Here is a 13,521-nt window from a genome sequence, read left to right on the forward strand (position 1 = left end):
TAGCATTCAAGGAAGAGGGTCTAAAAAAACTCCAGGCAAAAAGAAATACCTTCATAGGGGCCTCTAATGGTATAAGAATATCCTGGAAAAAACTTTGTAGAAAGAGAAATAAGGGAGGATTGTGCTTGCCGGACCTAGTTCTCTATGCATGGATATTCTAATTGAGTGAACTGGACAGCTCAGATATTAGGAGAATGTACAAATGAATGTTACTAAATTTAAAAGGAATAGATCAAGCTTTTATATATAAGTTTAGAGATCCGAGATTCTTCAAGAAAGTACGACTAAAGTCCTGAAGCGGGCTAGCTTCTATTTGGTTCAAGATCGAAAAGCTATTGAAATTCAGCTACTATAGCGCTATGGTGCCTATTTGGGACGCCCCAGGCTCTCCCGAGTGGACCAGGGATTCTTTGGTAACCCCGTTAAAAAAGGCTGGGATATTGTGTTGGGCACAACTTATAGCAGAGGCCTCCCTGTTGTCATGGGACAACTTGAGGAACATTACAGACAGTGAAATAACAAAATGTAACTACCTACAAATAAAGAGTTGGAGTCAAGTGGTTGGAACAATTGTTGGTCTCTCTAATGAACTTTAGACAACCCTAAGGAACAGAAGAGGTAAAAAGAAAGAGGTAGCAAATCTATATTGTCTCCTGATAGACATGGCAGACGGCAATTTCAATCTTCCATCGCAGCTGTGGGGTGAGTGCTTGCCGGGATCCAGCACAGAATATGGCAAGTATCTTATAATTTTTTATGCTCCACAGTTCAAGCTGCAAACTTAAGGAAAAATCATATTTTTTATCTCCACAGAGTATACTGGTCTCCTTTAAAACTCTCCAAATTTGTGAAAGGGTACTATTCCGTGCTGTCTGAAACGTCATCAGGAAAAGCGGATGATGAGCATATCTTTTTACGATGCCCATTGTTAAATCATTTTTGGGCCTCTGTAATCAGAGGTGTGGAAGACATACTTGGTTTTAACATTCAGGTGAGCATAATCCTGGGATTCTTTTTTTTTATTTTCCAAATTAAGAATTACTATCACTGGAGGAAAATAAACTATGTTTTTATCTAATGTTACTTGCATGGACAGAAATCTGCAAATGCTGGATTAAAAACATATATCTCCGACAGTTTTAGATTGGTTAACTACTATTAAGTATACGATGAAGCTAGACAGGGCTGTATGGAAAAAGAAAAGTAAGGAAAAAAATTTTGGCAGCCCTGTGCGGATTGGCTCAATATCTGTAATAATGGAGGTATAACAGTCCAATGATTATGCCTTTACATAGGGGTACTTTACCCCTCTGGTCTGTTCTGGGGGCCGCCCAGAGAGAGGAACAGAACGGACCGAATATGAGAAAGAGAGGCTCTGTGTCAAGTACATCCATCTAGATACAGAGCCCTCATGTCGGTGCCAATCAAGTGGGGGGCCGCAGAGAAACCGAAATGGTTTTGGGTACCTCTAATGACGAATGAGGACTAAAGAAATAATAATAAATAAATAAACTACGGCGGGAGGGAACGGGAACAAAGTGAACACAGACAACAGGAGGGGACGGGAGCAAAGTAAACAGAGACAAAGGGAGGGGAGGAAATAAAGGCAACACAAACAACAGGAGGGGGCGGGAACAAAGTGAACACAAACAACAGGAGGGGGCGGGAACAAAGTCAACATGGACAGCAGGTGGGAGTGGGAACAAAGTCAATTTGGACAACGGGAAGGAGTGGGAAGAAAGGCAACACAAACTACGGGGGGCAAGGTGAACATGGACAATGAGAGGGGGCAGGAACAAGTCAACACAAACCATGGCAGGAGGGGGCAGGAACAAAATCAACACGGACGGTGCTCAGAGATAGCAACAAAGCTCTGGAACACGAACAGGAAATTTACAATACGAACAAAGGAAAAAGAAAACGAGTACGCGGACACTAATATATGGCCAATCGTGAAATAAGCCATGCAACAGGGTCAGTCTCAAGAAAAATAAACAGCCAAAAGGCGGGAGAAACTTAAAGCATTTACCAAGCAAACCAAAGGAATATTGAAAGGCAGGCCAAGGAACGAATGAAAGGGATTCTTGTTTATTTCCCCCCAAAGACTACAAAGCTGTACTGTGTACTGCTACATGGGATTGGTAAGCTAGATCTCAATCATGTATTACATTGTTAACATGTATGTCTTATATTTGTCGTTTTGGTAACCTTCCTTTGCTTAGCCGGTGGGATTTCATTTTGGCATCTTGATGAGTGTCGTATTGTCATTTATTTTTTTATTTACATAAAACAAAGTTTACAGTTTTTTTACAAGTAGAATACCTCACCACTATCTTTGATTCTTCTGTCAGCTTTACATTGGTCTAAGTCAGTGGAGTCCAAACTGTGCGCCGTGGCTCCCTGGGGAGCCGTCAAACCTAGCCTGGGGAGCATGCAGCAAGCACTTTAACGCATTTAATGTTGAAGAGTCTGTTGGCTTCAGTTAAACTAATTAGACTTAAACGCATGATGTCGATGATTTGTAAGTGACATCCCTAGAGCTGTAAACGTAGTGCTTATTTGATGGCATGTCGAGGACGACGACCTCCATATTTAACTGGATCCCCACATTTCAACACTCCCAAAGTAAGTGGATGATGCCTGATTTATTTTTTTAGACTCAATAACAGTTTTGTTTTTTCCAAATGCATTTTACACCAATGCAAGTTATTCAAAAAGAACAGTTGTCCTGTCTATTAAACACACTAAGTATTATTAAGTATTGCCATTTGTACTTGAATCATAGATACTTCCAGGACACATTTCTTTCATTCCACACACAATTCTAGACAGGCATGCTCTCTCCTTGAGCACAGGGAAGTAAAATACCATACATGGCATAATGCCAACATTTGGAAGCAAGAAAGAGGGACGATTAAAAAAAGAAATCAGAGAAATTTATTGTACTTGCATTGATTTGGAGGCAATTTTAGGGAGGAGACAGCAAAAATAAAGCTGTATGTGGTTTAGCAAATCATGAGTCAGGTGTTTTGGCACGTATGACATGGGTAGAAATGGAAGTGCATATAAATATTCTTCAAACACAGAAATAATTTGGCAATGGGACCTACATGCATACGGGTACTATTTAGCTCTGTAAGTGGGATAAAAAAGTTTGTGAAGGTACTCTAAAAAATGCATGGGCAAAGAAGTGTAACTAGGAATATTTTATTAGAGGCGCCACCTTAGTAATAAGAAACACCCAGCGTATATGAGTATAATACTTTCATCCGCTTCGTCACAAATATTTTTAGGGAGAAAAATGCAAGTGCTTCCGAGGCCGGTCTTACATCCACCTCCTCCACCAAAAAAAGTAACAGTGGGGAGCCATGGGCAATGGGCAATGGCCAATGGGTCACAGGTGCCACGGGTCAAAAAATTTTGGGAACCACTGGTCTAAGTGGAAAACAGTTTTTATAATTAGTTAAAAGGGTGGTCTTACCCCAATTTCTTCCCTGCTTACCTTCACTTCTTGCAGTATCTGTTTGTTGACCGCAGGACTTTGAGCACTTTACCACTGCCAAGCAGTGCAAGTTCTTCCCGCATAAATTATGGTGACATTGGTATATACATGTTTGGCATATTACGCTTACCTGTAAGTCCCTTGTAAAGTGGTATCTCATAAACCCAGGGCCTTTATTCTAAATGCTACTGGTGGACTTGATTGAGCCACCCTCATTAGTAGCCTTTCAAACCTGTCTCAGGCCTGCCACTGCAAGGCCTGCGTGTGCAGTTTACTGCCACTTTGGATTGGCATTTAAAACCACTTGCCCAGTCTTAAACTGCCCTTTTATTACACATAGGTCACCCCTAAGGTAGTCTGTAGGTAGCCCTATGGGCAGGGCACTGTGTAGCTAAAAGGTAAGACTTGTACTTTTAAGTTTTACATCTCCTGGTAGTAATGAACAGCTAAATCCTTTTTCACTACTGTGAGGCCTACTCCTCTCATAAACTAGCATTGGGAACTCCTTAAAACACTTTTAAGTTGCAATTTCTGATGAGAAAGGTGTAGCTGCATCATATTTCACATCTTTGGAATGGTGGTGATAAGCAGGATTTAACATTACTATTTTAGTAATGCCACTTTTACAAAAGTAGACATTTCTATGCTCTTATATTTGCTCTGTGCGCCTTGTATCCTGTCTCCAATACACATCTGGGCAGGGTGAAAGCTTCACTTTGTGAATACCCTCTAGACAGCCCAAAACACAGGAAGGTTGGATGTGACAGAGGACTCCTCTGCATTTATCTGCATTCTGATAGCCTTCCTGGGCAGGAAGGGGAGTTGGAGCTGACACGTACATCTGATTTGGATGTGTCCTGTCCCTACACAAAGGACTGGTGACAGACAGGGCTGGGATGAAAGGGGACCTGTGGACCTCAAGGAGCTGCCTTGAAGTCACCCCCTATTTCAAATGCATATTTGGGTATCAGTTCTGGTGCTCTGACCCAACAAAGACCTGTGGATAACTTTTCCAGGAGTAAGGACTGCTGTGCTACAAGGAGGACCACTGTGCTTAACTGATTGTTCCAAGGAACTGCTTCATTGCTGTGCTGAGCTACCCCTGCTGATCTCTGCCCTGCTGCGGACAATGACTGAACTCATTTGAATCCAGAGTGACTCCAAGGGCTTGTTGGCTTGCCTCCTGTTTTCTGAAGTCTCAGGGGCACAAAAAACGTCTTGGAATTCTGCTGGTGCTGCTGGACTCTTCCATCTGTGAGTTCTACCCTTGCCTGAAATGGCACATCCAGGCCTGACCTCAGAAGTGGACTCTGCAGCTATTTTACTACAAAATCAACGCATCGTTACCACTGCACAGATTGGTACTGATGCTGATGCAGTGGCAACCTGAAAACATCCCTGAGTGGCTCAACGATGGTGCGGACCCGACTGTGAGCTTTGAAATTGATGCTGTGTCGATCCAAGGTCCCAACTGTGAGGCTCGACTTGGATGCATGACTGCATGAATCGAAACTGATGCACTGGACTCTCGATGACAACGCTTTACTCTATCCAAGATACTTTGTCAGCGTGACCTGTCTGAGTCTGGTAGCTGACCTGCCCTCAATTGCGGTTGGCCTGAACTTTCACTTTCCCCTTGCATATTGCGACCACTAGTCGCCTTTTAGCGCATTTGACCTCAAAGCACTATTTCTGTTTAATTCTTTCAAAAATTCATAACTGTGGTTCTACTAATTGGATTTTTGTCATTTTAGTCTTGATTTTTTCATAAAATATTCTCTTTTATCAAAATCTTTGTGGAGTCTTTTTGTGGTGTTTTCATTGTATCACCGTGAGTGTGTTGCACGAATACTTTACACATTGCCTCTTTAGGTAAGCATACCTGCTCTGTGCCCAGCCACCAGAGGGTGAGCAAAGGTTATCTTTTAGTGTCTATCTAGTTTACCCTGACTAGAGAGGTGGTTCATGCTTGAACAGGGTGCATGCCTCTGCCAACCAGAAATCCCAGTACTAACATTGTTCAATTATTTTACCTGAGAAAAATAATTCAATGGTTTTACATTGTTTGGGAGCCGAAGGTCAGAAGATTTTTGAAAACTTGTCGGATTTATCAAACTGTAATTCAGATTCACCCTCTACATCATTCAATGAGTTTGAGATAGCTTCTTGTAAATTGGACAGGCACTTTTTACCCAAAGTTCTGCTATTTTTCAAAGATGTAATTTTGGAAAGAGAGAGAAGTTTAAAAAGGATTCTGTGGGAGATTTTGGTACTGTATTTAGAAAATTAGGCTCAACATGCAACTTTGGAGACTCGGTGGAAGAACGCATGAGGGATCTTTACATGTTGCAGTGTAACAGTGATAAAATCAGAGAAGAGTTATAGCTTATAGATAATCCAAAGATGGTAGACGTGATTACCCCAAGGAAAATAGTTGAGCATTCAATAGCTTGTGTTAATGAATTGCATAAAAATTATGATGGTATCCACGAAATTGCTGTAAAACCTAAAAATGTTCTTAAACCCTCAATCTTCAGTAAACCTAAAATCTCCTGTTTTTATTGTGGCATTCCAATCTTTTAGCCAATCATTTGTCCTGCTGTTGGGGTCAGTTTTAAGGTGTGTGGAAAAAAGGGAACTGTGCTAAATGCAGTAAAATTGCTGCTTCTAGAGGGAAAATGTATGAAAATTATTTGGATATCGAGGACTTTATTATTCAAATAGATTTTAGCCTTATCAGTGATAGTGCCAAAATCTCTTGTGAACATTCTTCAGATTATTTAACTTGAATGTTGTCATGGAAAACACGATGATGGACTCTAGGGCTTAGCCTGCATTGATCTTTTTTTGAGATTTTAAAAATTACTTCAATGGGAAAGTCACTATAATTGAGCCATATGTATTTCTCTTCATCTACGGCAGCATGCCCATAGAACTATTTTGAAACAAATATTGAGTTCAAGGGAAATTTAACTTCAGGCAACATTTAAGTTCCTGTCAAAGGCGACATGATTTTGAGTTAGTTGCATCAAATATTTCTGTTCCAAATTGTCTAAAATATTGGTTCACAAAGTTGATTCTTTGAGTTGTCTCCCTGAGATGCTAGAACAAGATGTCTCTGATGTGTTTTCAGATAAATTTGGATGTGTCAAAGGGTATGTTCATCACATTTTTCTGAAACCCAATGCAGTTCCAGTTGCTTTTAAAGTACAGAATGAGCCCTTTGCATTATAGAGTCAAGTTAAAAAAGAGCTGGAGTGTCCATGTACAGAGGAAAATCATGGAACCTATGGCAGCTACGCAATGGCTGGCTCCTGTAGTTATAGATTCTAAACCAAAGTGAAAAATCAGATTGTATGTTGATTTGAGGCAACTTAATGAGCAAGTGATCGATGATAGATTACCCTTACCAAATATTACTGAAATAATTAGATTACTTGCTTGAGCGAAATATTTTACAAATTTGGATCTTACTTCAACTTATCACCAGGTAAAATTTAATAATGATTCAAAAGATCTTACAGATTTAATCGAATTCCTTTTTGGGATATGTTCGGCAGCCACTGTGTTTCAAAGTTTAATGTCGAAATTATTAGGGCATTTACATGTGAAGTTTTTACAGGATGATTTTTTTGTTTATAATCAGACTCTTGATAATTACATGAATTCTGATAGACAAGTAATGGTAAGTGTACCTTTTGCATGTTAAGAAATAAATATTTGGGGCATGTGATTTCAAAGGATAATGTTCGGCCTAAGGAGAAGTTAGTTAACAACATTCTCGGTTTGAGTACCCCCACTAGGAAGGAAGATGTGAAAATGTTTCTGAAAGGCAGAATTTTATTTAAATCTTTCAAGATTTTGCCAGCAGAACACATGCCATCAGGAAACTTTTCAAAACAGGGGAGGTTTTTACATGAAATGATGAGTGTGAAAATAAAGGATTGTTTAGCCAAAGCTCAGTCATTTAAAAGTTTTATTCCAAGAAAGCCGTGTTCTATAACTGCAGATGCCAGGAGTAAAGGTCTTGGAGCTGTGTTGCAACAAAGGAAGGAGGGCCATGACCTAGTAATTGTATTTGCGGCAAGGGATCTAAAGGAGATGGACCGTTGGTATTTCACCATTGAAAAAGAGCTGTTGGATGTGTTTTGGGCAATTTTTGGGACGTGCCCACCTTTGATATGGTCACCCTCACTTTTTGTTTGGGATTTGATGCAATTTTGGCTGGAAGTGCACGGGGTTCCTGCTAATCAGGTCCCCAGAGCTGAATCTTTTTCTTTACCTGTGCCATTGTCTCCCCAATTGGCAATACCTTTAGCACCCTCTGTAAGTCTCTAGTAAATGGTATCTAGGGCCTGGGACACTAAACGGGGTCCCTAAGAGCTGCAGCATGTATTGTGCCACCCTAAGGAACCCCTCACCATACTCATGCAGACTGTCATTGAAGACTGCGTGTCTTGGTGCAGACAAAAGTGAAAACACAACATGGCATGCAGCCCTGTGTGCCATGCCTGCAGAAACTGCATGTCACATTGGTATGTCAACCCTACAGCAGATCTTACAGCCCTAATGCAAGCACCACTAATGCCAATACAAGTGACCAGGGAAGCCATTTTACGTCAGGTGAACTGAACTCGTGGAGTTGTGCTACCATTATATAAAACATCTGTGTGGTTGCGTTGAGTTGTGCCCACAGCCTGCACATGCAGATAGGACCACCAACGGACGTGTATACCTTGACCACAACATGCACTAATTATAAACATTTGCAGTCCACTCCGTGTGTTAGACAGGGTGTTGGGAATTGTGGAAGGATCTTCCAACATCTTTCACACACATGCCTTCACCTTCTCCCTACAGATGCAGATAAGGCAAGTCCACTGGCTGTGGGCAACTTAGGAGTGGGGTTGGGAGGAAAGAGTGGAGCGGGAGCGGGCGGTAGGCAGACTATGGAAGGTGAGGTCTATCAGACAGAAAAGATGCCTAGTGGCAGAAATGGAGCAGAAAAGGGTGTTTGTATTAAGAGTACAATTGCTAATAAAATTATATAACATTTTTGACCAACTGCAGGAATGTGCTCTTCAGTGTTAGACAGAATTATTAACCTCAAAGCCTCGGTACTCATATGTTTTAAGAATCTCTGCAATAAAACAAGCTCAGACAAACAGAACTGATTTGAACCAGTCTAAACAAAGAAGCCTATGGTTGATACACAGTTCGCCATCCCATTCCACTAGACCACATAAATTAAAGTTGTGCAACAGATACATAAAATCCACTGTGATATTAATTATCTATTTAAACAGAGCTTCCTCATAGCTAACCACATAAACTTACCTGGTGGTCAGTGCAGCCTCCAGCACCCCCGCAGACAGCCCTTAGAAGCCAAAGAGAAAGAGAAGGGATTGGAGCCATCCTTCTGCAACTTGCTGAACTTGGCATATGCGCTATTGGATAATGCCTCCAGCAGCCCATCTACTTACAAGCAGTGTAGACACAGAAAGAGGACTCAGCCCTAGGAAGTGACTACCTCATTAAAATCAGGCTCCTGAGCGCTGACAACTGAAGAACGACTACATATAATAACGACTGCCCTCTCCTCCCCCAAGGCTACATTAGCCATCTGCCGGGGCGGAGCACCAGGGGGTGCTGGTTTACCAACTAGGGGACACTTGGGATCGGAGGCAAAAGGACCCAGGTTACCACACTTGTAACATTTTAGGGACCTCTTTTGTTCAGGGGGGCCTGTCGGGGCCCCGGTCGGCTTCTGGGGTGGGGGAGGCTGAGAACCTTTCCCTTGGTTCCCTTGGGGATTACTTTGGGGCCTTCTTGGGAACTCACTCTGTTTACCCTTGTCCCCCCACTTTTCTGCTGGGGACCCTGCCCACCTTTGGCGAAGTCTCCCACTGGACCCTTGTGGACCCTGGTACTGACCCAGCGGTCTGCCTCCTCAGCAAGCTTCCTAGGGTTAGTCAGCCTACTATCAATCAGGTGCTGGCGTAGCTCAGGAAAACAGTTACTGGACAAGTGCTCCCATGCCATTAAATCAAGAAGCCCTTGAAAATCATCAACCTTGCTACCCTTCACCCAACCATCCAGTGCTCTGCAAAAAAAGGTTACATAGTCAACATACGCACTGTTCGGAATCTTTGTGCAACCCCTGAACCTTTGCCTATACAACTCAGGGGTCAACCTATACCTAGACATCAAAGCTTCCTTCATATGGGGATAAGAATTATAAACATCTGAAGGCAAGACTAGCAGTGTGTACCGCCCCTCACTAAGGAACCGTCCCCACAACCCCGCTCCCCAATCTTTCTCAGGGACCCGGTGGGAAGACATGGCTACCTCATAGGCTTTGAACCACTGCCCTATGTCATCATTCTTAAAAAATTCTTTCAATACATCTTTTGGTATGTACACCCTTGATTCTACCTGCACTGGTGGTGTGCTGCCACCAGAGGGAGTAGGCTCTAAACTCTAACAGGCACATGCATCAAAAAGAGAGTTTGCGAGTCCTTATTTGCGAATTTTAAGGAATCGCAAATAAAGACTCGCAAAACACGATGCAACAAAAACATTGCGAGAATATTGCGAATCGCTAAAAATCGCTAAATAAATTGCGATTTCGGCATTTGCGAACTCGCTATTAGCGATTTCGCAATTAGCGAAATCGCTAATACCGAAGTCGCTTTTTGATGCATCCTGATGACATCACAACCAGGAAGTGAGCAGCACCAGCCTCATTTCCAGTGCACAGTGTCAGGGAGAGGAGGGAGCTGGCTCTGGGAGCAGAACAGGAGTGTGACAGAGACAGAAGAGAAACTTGTGATATCAAATGGAAGCCTCACAAACAGCAGAGGAGAGCCAAACAGGCAGGAAACGCAAAATTAAATTTGCAGAAAAAGAAATTGACACCCTCATTGAGGGAGTAGTCCACAGCCATGACAAGCTGTTTGGAAAGGCATCATTGAAAGTGGCAGAGCAGGAGAAAAGGAAAATCTGGCTCCGGATCCAAAACAGGGTCAATGCCATTGGGGTGACACACCGCACCATTGAAGAACTCAAAAAACGATGGTACGACTTGCGCAGTCGGGCTAAGGTGCGCATAGCTGACCGCCTGAAGGAGGCAAAGAAGACAGGAGGGGGAACACCAACAGACACTGGGAACACTCCCATGGAGGACTTGATTGAATCCACCATCCAGCCAGAAGCTGTTGTTGGTGTGACCCAGCTGGACACGTCCGGAGCAGCAAACACATCTGAAGGTAAGATGAATGTATGTTTTCTTAGTGTTACAAAATGTAAAGGTAGAACTCGACCACAGTACAGCCCAAGTGCAGACCCTGAACATCCAGTACACAATGCGTTCAGTAGGTGAGGGGCATTATGGGAGATGTAGTCAGGTCAAGCAGTTAAAATGTCAAATCTCAGAGTAACAACCCAAAAAAGCTTAATAGAGTATAAAATCATTTACAAAGGCAGATATTTATTACTGTGCAATTAATATCACAGACATGAAATAATACAGTGTTGCACTGTTTCACCTCACAGATGCGCAACGTGTAGAAGATGTGGATAGCGATTCCCCAGACATGCAGGACACCAGCGCAGGTGAACAGATGGACACACCTGTGGTGCAAATAAATCCCTCACGTCCAACAAAGTCACGCAGGGCTACTGTTCCATCCCTAGTCACCATGGAGTGTGAAGATGATGAGGCTGATGCAACACCAGGTGGCAGCCATGGCCAGACAACTTCCATCACAAAAACACAACCACAGGTCCCCAGAACTAATCACAGAGCCCGGCGTAGGAGAGGAAGAGCACTCAGGACACAGCAGGAGGAGCAACCAAGTGATGTCTGGGGTGGTCTTGAGGGACAGATGCTCCGTATGCAGCGCCTGCAGACAAAAAACACACGATTAGTACAATTGCAAGTTGGCAAGATGGCTAGCAACATAGCAGTACTGTCAGAAAGTGTGCAGCAACTGAGCAAGGTGATGCATGAGGGAAATGTATCCCAGAAGAGACAGCATCGTCAACTAATGCTGCAATTGAAAATGTTTGCTAAATCAAACAATAGATTGGCCACGACAACTGCACTGCTGGCGCGTAGGTCTGTGACCATGCAAACTGAAATGTGCCATTGGAGCGGCGATGTGGCTAAAGCACTGGACCAGGTCACCAATGCAGTTGATTTGCTAAATGCTTCCACAATTGCGGCCAACAATTCGACGCCCGAAGAGGGTAGTGAGGGTGGCTCAAGCCTAAGTAGTGTGGCAGTTCCAGTCCGCACTGCAGGAAGACGCAACACACGCAGCAGTACCCCCGCCGCTTCCAACATAACGGATGACAATGCTGGGTCTGACAGGCGTCTGGGTGTTCGTGGGAAAAAGCGCTAGACTGGCATGTACAAGTGCATTCCACTATGGTGACGTAACCATTTATTTGGATTTGACTTTTCACAGACTGACAAGTGAATTGACATTTGCAAACCACTTATGTCCATTGCACTGGTCAGATTACAAGTGTGCTTGAACACTCATGGCAATTTTATTTAATTAAAGAATACTTTGATAGCAATAGTCAGTTTCTGTGTCATCATTACTCACCTCAGAAATAATTTTGTGTGATGTCAAATCTTCTCCTACGCCCTTCTGCTGCGCCTGCCCCTTGTGCTGCATGGTGTTGTGGCACTTGCTGGTTCCCATCCTCCGAATCGCTGTCAGACACCTCGATGTCCATTCCTCCCCTTGTCGCTATGTTGTGCAGCATGGCACATGCCGCTACTATCTTGCAGCATTGTTCAGGGTTGTACTTCAGTGCTCCACCGGTCTTATGTAGACATCTGAATCGGCTCTTCAACAGCCCAAATGTGCGCTCTATGATGTTCCTTGTCGAAATATGTGCTGCATTGTACCTCTGTTGATTGGCAGTTGTGGGATTGAGGTAAGGCGTCATTAGGTAATTACGCAAGGCGTATGCGCTGTCACCTACATGTAATGGAGCAAAGAGTCAGTGGCAGCTTCACATTGACATACGTACAATGACAGTGATAAACTATAACACATATTTACCAAGCAGATGTCCCTCTCCAAATTCTCCCCTGACAAGACGGGTGTGTATGCCACTTTGCCTGAAGATATAAGAGTCATGTGCACTCCCTGGAAATTGCGCAACAATGTCAGTGATAATGTTTTTGGCATTGCAAACGACCTGAATATTGAGGGAATGGTAACATTTCCTATTTCTATATATATATTCCTGTGTTGCAGGGGGACATATTGCAACGTGGGTGCAATCAATACAACCCAAAACATGTGGGAAACGAGCTATCTGGTAGAACTCCTGTTTGGTTTTTGCAAGGTCAAGCGCGGTGGTAGGGAACTTGATATGAGACCCGATCACGGCCATCATGGCATCAAGGAATGCTTTCAATATTCTTGAAAGTGCGCTTTGTGACACACCTCCCGCAACAGCAATGACCCCCTGAAAACTGCCTGACGCCAGAAGGTGTAGGCAACATAGGACCTGCACATGCGTTGGGATGGCATTGGTCCTACGTGTCTGTCGTTGCATTATGGGGTCCAATTCATTGATTAGATCATGGATCATTGCTGCATTGAGCCTATACTTGTCGTATATCTCATCCTCTTGCTGGCCTAGCAAAGTTATGCGGACTCTGAAGATGCGCTCATTCATTCGCCTCCGTCTCTGTGCGGCAGCCTGCAGCCTCATCCTCCTCGCCATCAGGTAAATCCCTGCCATTGTGAACAGTGCTGGCTCATTCTGGGTGTGTTTAAATGGGTTTCAGTTGGTTTTCACCTGTCTGTGATTTGCACTCATGATTACCACCTGGTTGTGATCCTTCTTATTTAGCGATCGCTAATTTGCGATTTTCATGGAAATCGCTATTTGCGATTTGTCATGCATACATTTAGCGAATCGTTGTTTGCGATTCGCTAATTGGGACACGCTAATACCGATTCGCTATTTGATTCGCAGAATGTTTTGCG

General features: G+C 43.3%; 1 long non-coding RNA gene across 1 annotated transcript; it reads right to left on the minus strand.

The window, feature by feature from the left end:
- Positions 1 to 10,971: 10,971 nt before the first annotated feature.
- Positions 10,972 to 12,494, minus strand: LOC146859504 (uncharacterized). Its single transcript, XR_014979780.1, has 2 exons — positions 12,118 to 12,494; positions 10,972 to 11,406 (listed from the first exon to the last, which is right to left on the minus strand). It is a non-coding gene; the product is annotated as an uncharacterized LOC146859504 (long non-coding RNA).
- Positions 12,495 to 13,521: the final 1,027 nt, after the last annotated feature.

The sequence above is a fragment of the Triturus cristatus genome, chromosome 3_2 (assembly GCF_964204655.1).
Source record: "Triturus cristatus chromosome 3_2, aTriCri1.1, whole genome shotgun sequence".
Taxonomy (NCBI): Eukaryota; Metazoa; Chordata; class Amphibia; order Caudata; family Salamandridae; genus Triturus; species Triturus cristatus.